Source organism: Nicotiana attenuata, unplaced genomic scaffold (assembly GCF_001879085.1).
Source record: "Nicotiana attenuata strain UT unplaced genomic scaffold, NIATTr2, whole genome shotgun sequence".
Taxonomy (NCBI): domain Eukaryota; kingdom Viridiplantae; phylum Streptophyta; class Magnoliopsida; order Solanales; family Solanaceae; genus Nicotiana; species Nicotiana attenuata.
In genome coordinates this window covers 14,146-24,867 of record NW_017676245.1, presented here as the reverse complement: position 1 = coordinate 24,867, position 10,722 = coordinate 14,146, and the positions used below count along the sequence as shown (strand labels likewise).

General features: G+C 35.4%; 1 pseudogene; it reads left to right on the top strand.

Moving 5' to 3' along the window:
* The first annotated feature begins 295 nt into the window (after positions 1-295).
* On the top strand, positions 296-10,352 carry LOC109220876 (annotated as a pseudogene).
* The last annotated feature ends 370 nt before the right edge of the window (positions 10,353-10,722 follow it).

Sequence of the window (10,722 nt, the reverse complement as noted above, 5' to 3'; positions counted from 1 at the left end):
TAAAAAAGGAGTGGAAAACTAGAAAACAGTACTGCCGTCACCTTTTTACAGCAGACAACATTCTTAGTTTGTACATACGCGGTAAACTGGAATAGCATATATGAACTATGCTTTCTTATTTTATTTTATTTTACCATTTGACCTCAAGACTTTATAATGCTTTCGCACCTCGATCGGCCGTTTCACCTGAATATCATGTATATATATATATATATATAGTCTTCCCATATCTCTTCATCAATTCATTAATTTGTTTCATATCCTAAATATACAAAAACAACAACTACTATATACTATGGCTTTCAAGATTACCTTGAAAGCTATAATACCAAGTTGTTTCAAGGACGTTAAGATTGATGTACTTCCTTTAGAGGACAAGAATAATATTGTTCAAGTTTCTAAAAATAGTAATACTAATTGTGGTCATTCAAGGCTAGCTCTTTCAGATATAAGTGATCTTGGATCATCACTTTCTATAAGTGATCTCTCATCAAATGCCGTAATTGGATCTAACCTTCATATTTTCACACATTCTGAACTCAAAGTTATGACAAGTAACTTTTCGTCCTCTAATTTTCTTGGAGAAGGTGGATTTGGTCCTGTGCATAAGGGATTCATTGATGATAAAATTATGCCTGGTTTAAAAGCTCAACCTGTTGCTGTTAAACTTCTGGATTTGGAAGGTTCTCAGGGCCACATAGAATGGCTGGTGAGCAAATATATTACTTTCCCTTTGTTTTAATTTATGTGTTTTAGTTTCCTTTTTAGTCTGTTTTAAAAAAGAATGTTTCTTTCTATATTTACTATTCCCTCCTTTCACATTTACTTGTCCACTATACTAAAAATATATTTTCACTTTTACTTGTTAATTTTAGCAACAAGAGAAGACCATATTTTTTTCCTGTTTTACCCTAATTATATTTAATTACTCATTTTTAAATTATTTCCCAAGACTTCTCAAAATACTATTATTATTATCGGTACTATACTAAAATATGCACGTCATCTATTATTTCTTAAGGGGCATGCAAGGTCCACCGTGGACAAATAAAAACGTACGGAGAGAGTAACTTTTAACTCTAACATTTCACATGACATATTAAGACCACACGATTCAAGGGATTTTGGTATATTCCACACTTTTTTAATTGTAAAACACAAAAGGCTTTCTTCCTTTTTTTTTAAACTCTGTAATTAGTCAAACTAAGAGAATGAAACGCATGAAGTATAATTTTTTTTTTTTTTTTTTGTCATTTTGAGCCCTGAAATATTGTCTCTTTTCTACTAAGTTCGTTCCAATAACTAATACTAGTTTCATACTTGTTGTGTTTTCAGACTGAAGTAGTGTTACTTGGGCAATTGAGGCATCCTAATCTAGTGAAATTGATTGGTTATTGCTGGGAGGATGAGCAAAGGCTTCTTGTTTACGAGTACATGGCAAGGGGAAATCTGGAGAACCAATTATTTAGAAGTATGATCTCATATTCTTATAGTAGTAGAATATCAACAATTTTGTGAATAATTTATTCTCCATTTAAAAGCTTTTACTTTCTTTTTTCCAAAATAAAAAATAAAATAAAAAATAAATCATGTTCTACCTTCTAATATTATATATGGACATCTCACCAGTAGTTGAGAAAACAAAATATTTGGCTCCTTTTAAGCTAAACATCATTTTTTTTATGAAGTAACCTAAATAACCGCCCACTCAACCGGTTAAACAGAAACTAGTGTATAAACAGTGCCGGCTGACGTATATATGGGTATAATTCATATATAATATATGTATAACCATATATAAACAGTATATAGTTAATCTATGTATACTGGTTAGGAAAAGTGAAGAGTAAATCCGACCGGCCATTTTGTGTAAAGACCTCATCATTTTTGTGACTGACTGCAGGATGTTCGAGTAGCTTGCCATGGCTGACCAGAATGAAGATTGCAGTAGATGCTGCAAAGGGGCTAGCTTTCTTGCATGGGGAAGAAAAACCAGTAATCTACAGAGACTTTAAGGCTTCCAACATCCTCTTAGACTCGGTAATAATTTATCATCGTTAGAATTTACTCTCTATTTTAACATCCTTTTTAGACCATTCTATTATAAGAGACTATAAAATTAATATTTGAATTGTATATCAGGATTATACGGCTAAACTTTCTGACTTTGGACTAGCAAAGGATGGTCCAGAAGGTAGTGATACGCATGTCACAACTCGTGTTATGGGCACTTATGGATATGCTGCTCCCGAGTATATGATGACAGGTAAATTTGTCCATACTTGGGTCTGTCTTTTACAATAGTGACGGACTTAGTTTTAAGTCATATGTGCTCATCTATTTTATTAAATATTTAAAGTTGCTGGTAATTGTTAGTAAACTGTAGTTGTAAAATAATTCTGGAGAAAATAAAATAACATAAACACAAATATAAACGAAATAAAAGTTAATCCGAACCCACTGAATTCACAGTGTTTCCTTAAGGAATTTAATCTCCTCCTAGTACCCAAGGTTATGGATTATTTCCTCCCAGGATAGAACGAATTACACACTGGTGTAGTGGTACTTCAAACCCTAGTGTTTCAGCGAACACAAAGTTCGGTAGCAAATCACACTTATTGTTGCTTTCTTTGAAGTTAAAACAATGCAAAAGGAGGAGAAACTCAGAAAATCGTATGGAAATTCTGAGAGAATGGACTTGTATTTATAACCAATGTTGGGCTGAAATCTGAAGAGGTGCAACTCTTCAGAATGACTATTTATGCAAAACGGCCATAGCATAAATGCAATAACATAAATGGCTATTTACTCAACAATAAAGAGGGCAATTAATTTTCTGTTACAAAAATAGAAAACAGAAAAATGGAAACGGTTGAATTTTAATATTAATATTCTTGGATTTAATATTAATATTTTGTTATTAAAATGGATATTTAATAACATTTCTGTTAATATTTGCTATTAACAAACAAATTTAGTCCAAAAAATTAATCAATCGATCGATCATTTGATAAAATCCGAATCCGAATCCGAAGCCGAAGCCGAGCCGAGCGAGCGAGCGACGACGCGAGGCTTGCCTTCTTCTCAACTCTTTAAGAGCTAGAAGAAGAGTAATTGCTTATATACCCATTAAAAACCTCTTCCTATTCCAATATGGGATAATGTCCCTTTGTCGGGGGGGGGGGGGGTACTTATAATTCACTTAAAATTTTTATTTTCCTCCATTCCCATTCACCCTCTTTTAAGCATTTAATATACTTAAAACCCCAACAATCCCCTACATGAATGGGGAATGGCTATATCACGGAAATATGCATGAAAAACTGTGTGATCCGCAATCAAGGATTAATTGCATCTGGATAGGTAGGTTTCCCTTTGAACTTTCCGTAGTGAACTTTGTCGGATATACTCAGTCAATCGGTAGATTTGATATCTTTGAACCGCCGAACTTTGGTGTATACCTAGACAACCATAAGTCACACAACCAACCCTTAACCGTCTTTGGTTCTCATTATTGTGTTCGTTTCAGCCATGAACACCGCCTTGTTTCATAAGTGCGTAGAGAACTGGCCTTACAAATTCTCCTCGAAGCGGCTAACACTTCACACTTATATAGGTGATTCCTAAACGTGTTATCCCGTAGATACACTATTTGATATACCCCGTATCAAATTTAGAAATCACTAAAAAGCCTTAGTGCTTTATCCTTGGTACTAAACATTGTCTCATCACGAGAATAGACCAAAATTTTAGTTGACAATGTTGAACCGTCATTAATGACTTTGCTTGATCTCCTTGAACCTAGATCTTGGGATCTCCAGTCTTCTAGGTAGAGTTACCGCCACAATACTTGTTCTCGGCCATAGTCCCATTCCCCTTGATGATTTCTCAACTACCTCTCTAGTTAGGCCTTTTGTAAGTGTATCCGACACATTCACTTGACATTACATAGTCAATCGTGATAATTCCTCTAGAGAGTAATTGACTAACGGTTTTATATCTTCGTCGTATATAACGAGATTTACTGTTCTTCGTCGTATATGACGAGATTTACTGTTATACATAACGCTCTCAGCCCTTCCAATTGCCGCTTGACTATCACTATGTATGCATAATGGTGCCAACGGTTTGAGCCAAAATAGAATGTCTTCCAAGAACTTCCGGAGCCATTCAACTTTTTCACCGGCTTTATCTAAGGCTATGAACTCAGCCTCCAATGTAGAGCGGGCGATACAAGTTTGTTTGGACGATACAAGTTTGTTTGGACGACTTCCAAGATACCGCTTCTCCACCAATAGTGAATACATATCCACTTGTGGACTTAGAATCAGTTGAACCGATGATCCAATTGGCATTACAGTATCCCTCGATCACCGCAGATTATTTACTGTATGCAAAGCAAAGCCCTGGGTATGTTCTAAATATCCCAAAACTCGTTTCATTGGCATCCAACGAGATTGACCTGGATTGCTCGTGTATCGACTCAATTACTTATAGCACAAGCTATATCTGGCTGTGTACAATTCATGATGTACATTAAGCATCCCAGCACACGAGCATAATCCAATTGTGATATGCTTTGGCCTTTGTTCTTTGCTAATGCAAGATTCACGTCAATTGGAGTCTTTGCAACTTTAAATCCTAAGTGCTTGAATTTTTCAAGTATTGTCTTAATATAATAAGATTGTAACAATGCCAGACCTTGGGGAGTTTTATGAATCTTAATCCCCAGAATTAAATCAGCAACTCTCAAGTCTTTCATATCAAACTTGCTAGGTATCATACGCTTAGTAGCATTTATGTTGGCAATATCATTACTCATTATCAGCATATCATCCACATATAGGCAAACAATGACTATATGATTTGGAACATTTTTAATGTACACACATTTATCACATTCATTTATATTAAAACCATTTGACAATATTGTTTGGTCAAATTTTGCATGCCATTGTTTGGGTGCTTGTTTTAGTCTATAAAGGGACTTAACAAGTCTACATACCTTCTTTTCTTTACCAGGAACCACAAACCCTTCAGGTTATTCCATGTAGATTTCTTCCTCCAAATCTCCATTCAAGAAGACTGTCTTAACATTCATTTGATGAATTTCAAGATCATAAACTGCAGCTAACGCTACTAACGTTCGTATGGACGTAATTCTTGTAACAAGAGTGTATGTATTAAAGTAGTCAAGACCTTCTCGTTGTCTATATCCTTTGACTACAAGTCTTGCCTTAAAATTTTCAATAGTGCCATCATCTTTCATTTTCCTCTTAAAGGTCCATTTAGAACCCAACGGTTTATTTCCAGAAGGAAGATCAACCAATTCCTATATATGGTTGTTCAATATGGATTCTATATCACTATTGAGTGCCTCTTTCCAAAAAAATGATTCCGAAGAAGACATAGCTTCTTTAAATGTTCGAGGCTCATTTTCCTATAAGAAAGTCACAAAACCTGGTCCAAATGAAGTAGACGTTCTTTGACGTTTACTACGTCTTGGATCCTCTTGATTAAATATACTTTCTTTTGTTTCTTCCCGAGGTCATTTAGAGCCTTCACCAATCGAATCACATTCCTTTTTATAAGGATATATATTTTCAAAGAACTCAGCATTATCTAATTCTATAACCGTATTATTATGAATGCCGGAATTTTCTAATTTATGAGCCAGAATTCGATATGCCTTACTATTGGTTGCATATCCTATGAAAACACAATAAATGGTTTTCGGTCCTATTTTTACCCTTTTGGGTTTAAGAACTTGTACTTTTGCCAAACACCCCCATACTTTAATATAATTCAAGTTGGGCCTTCCTTCCTTTTCATTTTTCATATGGAATGGATTGTGTTTTTCTATGGGGTACTCGATTTAGTATTTGGTTAGCCATAAGAACGACTTCCCCCCACAAGTTCTGTGGTAAACCAGAACTTATCAACAATGCGTTCATCATTTCCTTTAATGAACGATTCTTTCTTTCTGCAATCCCATTGGATTGCAGTATGTAATGGACCGTTTTTTAATGAATAATTCCATATTCTAAACATATTTGTTCAAAAGGAGATTCATACTCACCGCCCCTATCACTTCTTATCATTTTGATTTTCTTATTAAGTTGCGTTTCAACTTCATTTTTGTATTTCTTGAATGCGTCTATTGCTTCATATTTACTATTATGCAAGTAAACATAGCAATATCGAGTACTATCATCAATAAAAGTTATGAAATACTTCTTTCCACCGCGAGATGGTATTGACTTCATATCGCAAATATCTGTGTGAATTAAGTCTAATGGATCTGAGTTCCTTTCAACTGACTTATAAGGATGTTTAACATACTTAGATTCTACACATATTTGGCATTTTAATTTGTCGTATTCAAACTTAGGCAATACTTCCAAGTTAATCAGTTTCCGCAAGGTTTTATAATTGACATGACCCAAACGTATATGCCATAATTCATTTACTCAAGTAAGTAAGACGAAGCTGAAATTTTATTATTAGTCTCAACAACCATAACATTCAGCTTGAAAAGGACCTCAGTGAGGTAACCTTTTCCTACAAACATTTCGTTCTTACTTATTACAACCTTATTGGATACAAAAACACATTTAAAACCATTCTTAACAAGAATTCCAGCAGAGACTAAACTCTTCCAAATCTCGGGAATATGACGTTGTTCAAAGTCACCACTTTGCCGGAGGTCATTTTCAGAAATATCTTCCCACATCCTTCAATCTTGGCGGTTGCAGCATTTCCCATAGAAAGAGTCTCTTCGGGTCCAACAGGAGCATATGTTGCAAAGGCTTCCCTAACTGCACAAACATGGCGAGTGGCTCCAGAATCAATCCACCACTCCTTAGGATTTCCCACCAGGTTGCATTTAGAAAGCATAGCACACAAGTCATCAACATATTCATGCTTTTCAACCATTTTTGCTTGACCCTTCTTCTTGTCTTTCTTCGTAGCACGGCACTCCGTAGATTTGTGTCCAGCTTTCCCACAGTTGTAGCAATTTTCGTTGAACCGCTTCTTGCTTGGGTTGCTTTTCGGTCCAGAAGCCTGCTTCCTCTTTCTCTTATTTGTAGAAGATCCTCAACAATGTTTGCTCCCATTATTATTGAGTTTCCACGGCCTCTCTTTTCAGCAGCTTTGTTGCCCTCTTCGATTCTCAACCGAACAATGAGATCTTCAAGTGACATCTCCTTGCATTTGTGTTTCAAGTAGTTTTTGAATTCCTTCCACAAAGGAGGCAACTTCTGAATCATCGCTTCTACTTGGAATGCTTCATTGATTACAAGACCTTCAATGAAAATTCTGTTAGTAAAAATACTACTATTACTACTTTTACCATCAGTATTAATTCGATTTATACCTTCAGCAAGGAGATCGTTAATAATCACTTGCAATTCCTGGACTTGGGTAATAACAGACTTGCTATCTACCATTTTGTAGTCCAAAAATTTAGCGCCAACGAATTTCTTCAACCTGGCATCTGCAGTTTTGTATTTCTTTTCAAGCGCAGTCCACAATTCTTTTGACGTCTCCACGTCACTGTAGACATTATACAGATCGTCCTCCAGTCTACTAAGAATATAATTCTTGCATAGAAAATCTGAATGCTTCCACGCCTCAATCACAAGAAAGCGTTCCTTCTCTGGAGTTTCATCAGGCAGAACAGGAACATCTTCCTTGATGAACTTCTGTAGACTTAAAGTGTCAAGTAGAAGAACAACTTCTGCTATCACCGCTTGAAATCAAGGCCGGAAAATTTTCCGGGTTTTTCCGCCGATGTCAACGCCGGTATTCGGCTTGTCGATGCATTAGCAGTCACCGTTGGAACAGCTTGGTTTCCGTTATCATTAGTCATTTCTGTAAAAGAATGACACAGGCACACGTTAAAATCACGTAGATTTTAATCTCTAACGGAGTAGAAAACCACAGAGGTTTTAATCTCCAGTACAGTGAATAAACACAATACAGAAAATAAATTAAATTCCTTAAACTTGTTAGTAAACTGTAGTTGTAAAATAATTCTGGAGAAAATAAAATAACATAAACAGAAATATAAACGAAACAGAAGTTAATCCGAGCCCACTGAATTCACAGTGTTTCCTTAAGGAATTTAATCCCCTCCTAGTACCCAAGGTTATGGATTATTTCCTCCCAGGATAGAACGAATTACACACTGGTGTAGTGGTACTTCAAAATCCCAGTGTTTCAGCAAACACAAAGTTCGTAGCAAATCGCACTTACTGTTGCTTTCTTTAAAGTTAATACAATGCAGAAGAAGGAGGAGAAACTCAGAAAATCGTATGGAAATTCTGAGAGAATGGACTTGTATTTATAGCCAATGTTGGGCTGAAATCTGAAGAGGTGCAGCTCCTCAGAATGGCTGTTTTTGCAAAACGGCCATAGCATAAGTGCCATAACATAAATGGCTATGTACTCAGCAATAAAGAGGAAAAATTGAAAAGGGTAGTTAATTTTCTGTTACAAAAACAGAAAACATTAATATTCTTGGATTTAATATTAATATTTTGTTTCTAAAACGGATATTTAATAACATTTCTGTTAATATTTACTATTAACAAACAAATTTGGTCAAAAAATTAATTGAATCCGAAGCCGAAGCCGAGCGACGACGATGACGCGAGCCTTGCCTTCTTCTCAACTCTTTGAGAGCTAGAAGAAGAGCAATTGCTTATATACCCATTAAAAACCTCTTCCTCTTCACATATGGGACAATGTCCCTTTGTTATGGGAGGGGGGGGGGGGGGGGGGGAAGCTTAAAATTTTTATTTCCCTCCATTTCCCATTCACCCTCTTTTAAGAAAGCATTTAATATACTTAAAACCCCAACACTAATTACCAAAGATTGCTCCAATTAATTTATTTTTATGTTATGATACTAGTTTCAATATAAATGCTTGGATAAAAAACAGTAGTTTGATCCAACAACCAGCTATGTAGGTCCGCCATTATTAAAGTTTTTTGTACACCCTTTAAAGTTTAATCATAAGATCATATTTTATCTAAAATATACTCCATCTCTCTTCTAAATGTCTTAATTGATTAATATTGTGGACTAGTTTGAGTAGTAAGGGTGAATTTGAAAGGAGGAAAAAACGGTAATAGATACCTCTTGTTTTTCTACGAAATTCTAAAATTTTGAAACCAATTTAATTTATCAAAGCGAATAATGTCTGGAAAAATTTGGAACTGAAAGGAGTACAAAACTTTCATGAAACGTGGGTGTGGACGTAGGGGAGGAGATAGAAGTCCAGATACGAATTCAGTCGAACTCAATTGTATTTTCTTAAACAGTGTATTTGTGCTAGATAAATTCATTAAATATGTATATTATAATCCAATTATTAGCACTTGAACTTGTCTTTCAAAAGTTTAGAACCCATAAAATAAAAATTTTGGCTTCGCCTCTGTGTGGACGTGACACATTACAACAACAACAACAACAACAACAAACCCAATGAGTTCGCTCAAGTGGGATCCGGGGAGGGTAGTGTGGACTCAAACCTTACCCTACTCTGGAGGATAGAGAGTTCGTTTCTAATAGACCCTCGGCTAAAGACAAGATAAAAAGAATTACTGGCAACATGTGATAACAAGAAAACTAAAACGAAAGAATGCAATCAAACAATAAATAGTACCATCAATACAAGAAAAAAGAGATACCATGCTAACACTACTGTCGATCCGAACAGACACGCGCGGCTACCTGCTAACCGTCCATCCTAATGGGTGACACATTATCTAAACTTTTTTTGCTCTTCTTTTTAACAGGTTATTTGACAAGTAAGAGCGATGTGTACAGCTTTGGAGTCGTGTTATTAGAATTACTAACAGGACGACAAGCTATTGACAAGAAACGTCGAAGTAGAGAACAAAACTTGGTAGAATGGGCAAGGCCATTCCTCAAAGATTCACACAAGCTTGACAGAATAATGGACTCTAGACTTGAAGGTCAGTACTCGAGTCAAGGAGCCAAAAAAGTGGCTGGATTGGCTTATCAATGCTTAAGTCAAAAGCCAAAGTCTAGACCTGCCATGACCAGTGTGGTCAAGATCTTGGAACCTATCTTGGACTTAAAAGATATACCAGTTGGTCCATTTGTATATGTGGTTCCTTCTTTTGACTGTAAAAGTGGATTGAATAATGGTTGTTTGAAGACAAAGAGGATTGAAGAAAATATAAGTGATCAAGAGGACAAAGGAAGTCCAAAAGAAAAGAGACTTGGCCACAACTACAAGCATAAGAATTAACTAAAGTCTGCTACTGTTTACTCAGATACTCATTCGTATAGGACTTTAAAGCACGAATTCAGATAGTCCATGTAGAAATTTTAAAAAAAAAAAAAAAAAAAAAAAACCTAGGAATTTTAAGAGAAGAGAAAAATTTACGAAGACCGCACGTACCAAGGTACGTGGTTGAATTATAAAGGTTCTTTCAACCTTTATAATATTCTCGAGTTTGAACCGTCAGAATGATTTTCTCTTCAGCAGGGATCAGTATCACTAAAACCCTATAGTAAACTTTTTACAAAGTGAATCTTGATTAATTGAGTGGTTGAAGAGAAAATTCACAATGCATTGATGTTAACAACTTGTTTGGATGGTTGTTACATGTTGTATTGTATCGTATTGTTACTTTAAATATAATATTTCATGTTTTGTTTGTTACTTAAATTTTATTGTATCA